This window comes from Suricata suricatta, chromosome 13 (assembly GCF_006229205.1).
Source record: "Suricata suricatta isolate VVHF042 chromosome 13, meerkat_22Aug2017_6uvM2_HiC, whole genome shotgun sequence".
NCBI lineage: Eukaryota > Metazoa > Chordata > Mammalia > Carnivora > Herpestidae > Suricata > Suricata suricatta.
In genome coordinates this window covers 63,810,353-63,813,664 of record NC_043712.1, presented here as the reverse complement: position 1 = coordinate 63,813,664, position 3,312 = coordinate 63,810,353, and the positions used below count along the sequence as shown (strand labels likewise).

General features: G+C 50.6%; 1 protein-coding gene across 1 annotated transcript in view; it reads left to right on the top strand.

Annotated features, from left to right (window-relative positions):
- The window catches only part of DAPK1 (death associated protein kinase 1), a 470,647-nt gene that overhangs the window by 236,384 nt on the left and 230,951 nt on the right, over window positions 1-3,312 (top strand).

Sequence of the window (3,312 nt, the reverse complement as noted above, 5' to 3'; positions counted from 1 at the left end):
TATTTTCATTTACTAAAAGACATTGATTTGAAAAGTGGATTAATATCCTTCTCATAATGGAAAAGCAATACTGGTGCCATTGACAGAAATATTGTGTCAACAGCCAAGCATGTGGTTGACATCTAGTATGTGCAGCTGCTCAGTCTGCTTTCTCAACAGGGGAGATTAGCAGGGATGGAAGAGATGCTGAGGACTTCAGACCACAAACTGAGACTTGCTCCTAGAGCAATGTAAACCCCTCGAGGGGATTCGAAGACACTCAGCGGCACGGAACACCACGGACAGCTCCTGTGTGCACTTATTTTTCCCTTCAATAAAAATCTATGTCACATACCAGAGTGGTATTGCTTCATCCACATCAGTCAGGGTCCTTGTGGGGACATTAATGGAAGGGCTGAGTCATGGGCAAAATTCACAGGAACACCGAGAAACAGTGATGCATCTGGAGGCTGGGACAGAAGGAAGCCATTACCTCTGCTGGGGCAGAAAGGAAAAGGAAGAAATCTTTCCCTGAGAAAGCTGGAGCCCAGGGGTGGAGCCGTTCCCGAGTCTAGAGTCACAGACCCACAACTGGAATCAGAGAAGCAGAAGGGAATGAAGGGGGGAGAAAACATGTGAGCCTTCTATTCCTACGGACCCTCCAGTGCCCCTCATTGGTCAGCCCTCAATAGAAGACAAATGGCAGGGGTCTACTTTTCAGGGCCTCTTTCCTTAGAAGAGTGGATGTTCTTTTCTCATGTCTACATTCTAGTGAATGGCCACAGCTTCTCTCTCTTGCTTTAAAGAGACCTTACCCTACAGGGGTGCTGCACCATACCGCCCGAACCCAGAAGTCATGGTTGTCTCTGGCTTTTCTGTGTGCAGAACTCCACAGAAGGTTCTGACTGGCCCAGCGTGGGTCCCGGAGCAGCCCTGCATAAACACGAAGGGGGGCGCCGGTGGAGTTACCTGATGGCCTGGCCCCAGGGCCCCAGTGATCCTGGGAAAGGAGCCATCCTCCCCACCCTGAGGTGTCTGTTGACAGGGGAAGGGGACTGAAGGACTCTGGACAAAGGAAAGCAAAGGCTGGTGAGAGTCCTTCTACTTCTCTCAGATACAGGTCGTGGGACCGGCATGTGTTCATCAGGATGTGGGCTGCCTGGGCTCCGGGAGCATTAAAGTAAAAAAACAAGGCCGATAACCCATATCTGAAGGGCTTAAGGACCACTGCACTCACTGCCCCATCTTGGGAAAGGCCTCGGCGGACAGACCAAGGGGCTTTTGAGATGTTCAGCTCCTGAACTCAGGTGAGGCGGGAATTGTCTGGTGAGGATCCTCCATGGGTAGCCGCCCCACTCTCTGCAGGAAGGAAGAAACCAGAACGTGGCTCACCCTCTGCAGTTACAGTGAGACTCATAGGGTGCAAGGTCTTAGGAGCCAGAAGGAAATGCCTCTTATGGGACCACTCTTCTGAGCGTGGATGCGAGATGCACAGGGAAGTGCTCCGCGTCCTCTGCTGCCTGTTGGGACAAAGTCTGCCTTGGGCTGCCCTGTGGGGCCTGAGGTCTCCTCACAGACAGGAGCTTCCCAGGGACCAAAAGCCTTTATGGAGCGGTGACAGACTTCTGTGGCTTCCGCTTTGATCAGAAATCTGGATTACATGTCTCTGAAAAGCAGTCAGAACTGTGGGTGGGAATTCTGGTGGACACTTAGCAGAAACGGGTATAATTACTACTACCGGATTCCCTCAAATGAAAACCATACTCAGTCTCATCAGTGTCCAGAGTCCACGAGGTTCTCACTAAATCTGGATGCTGTGACCCCGGCAGAGCCCCTGAAACATAAAGGGCCAGCCTGGCTGTGCCTGCGTAAACAGCTGCTAGATGGCAGCCAGGCTCTAAAGCCGCAGAGAGGTTGGGAACTTGAGGCTGAAAGTGAATGCCTTTGAGAGGAGTGAAAGATTTCCAGTTTGCGAGATGAGAAGAGTTCTGGAGAAGGCTGGTGGTGACGGTGGGCAGGCTGGTGCCCCTGCACCCTGCAGTAAATGTGACTAAAACGAATAATTTTGAGGTACGTCTCTCTTACCACAGTTTCTTAAAATCAAACAAAACCCATCAAGAGGAAGCGTACGAATAACCAGGTAAGAGAAAAGGTTGCAGGGGAATATGCAAGATGACCCAGTGTGTTTGGAGTATGCAGAGCAGCTGGGCTCCCAACAAGGCTGAGATAGAAAACAGGATCCATTGCACTTTGCAAGAATTTGATATTTGTTACTCTACGGAAACATCTAAAGTGGTATCATCGGAAGAAGAATTAAATATTTTGTTTGAATTTTTCTCTTTTGTTTTTTTCACCCCCCCCCCCCAGTTTGAATCCATATGTGGGATGGCACCATAGTCTTGTCCAGACTTTGGAGTCTTGAGGACTTAACTGAGCCAAGCTGTTTATTAGGAGCAAGGGTATTAGATGCATTGTCTCCAGACCTTGGCTGAGCAGCTGTTGTGAGTGCCAGCCCCAGGCTCACAACAGGGAACAGAGACAGGGTCACCCATGTGTCTGCTCACCCAGGTGGGATGCCAGGCTCAAGTCAACAGTGCCGGAAAAATTGTCTCTGGGGGCTACTTTCAAAGATTGTACCTGTGCTTTGCGAGGCTACTGGAGAGTGAGATCAGACTTTGTCTTTGCAACCAAAGGTCACATGTGCTGAGAGGCAGGAGCATCAACCCTGCCAGTCCTGGGACTCAGCAGCTTCCAGACACATGTCAGGACAGGGGTGGGAGCTCAGGTCCCTGCTGAACATCCTGGAGGAGGAAGGGCCAGCAAGGAGCCCCTAGAAGGGGATTTCAAGGAGTGGCCAGCCCCCAGTCATGGGCACCTCTGAAAATGTCGTTCCAGGAGTGGGAAATGACCCAGGGGACAGCTGCTAATCTCCCAGAACCCCAGCCTCAGAGGTTTGCTGGCCGTGACTATTGCTCACAGGGCCAAGTCTTTGCTCCTAAAGCATGAAGAAAGCATGGGGAGGAGGGGCAGGACAGAAGTTGTCCAAGTTTCTACAGCAGAGGTCCCTCTGTGATGGGGCTGTGATGTGCCCTCCCTCTTGGGGATGATGTTTGGTGACCAATGCCTGGCCTGGTGTCCAAGGCTGTGAGAGGGCCTGAGTCTAGCTCTCCGTAGATGATATGCTTTGTCCCCCTGAAATCACTGAATTTTACAACTAATGAGACTTCTGGGGGCTTGATTAACCATTCTCTCTGTGACCTGAAACAAAGGGTTTAAGAGTTTTTAGCAGAATTTTTCATTCAGTTATTATAATTCAGACTAAGTGTTGTGCTA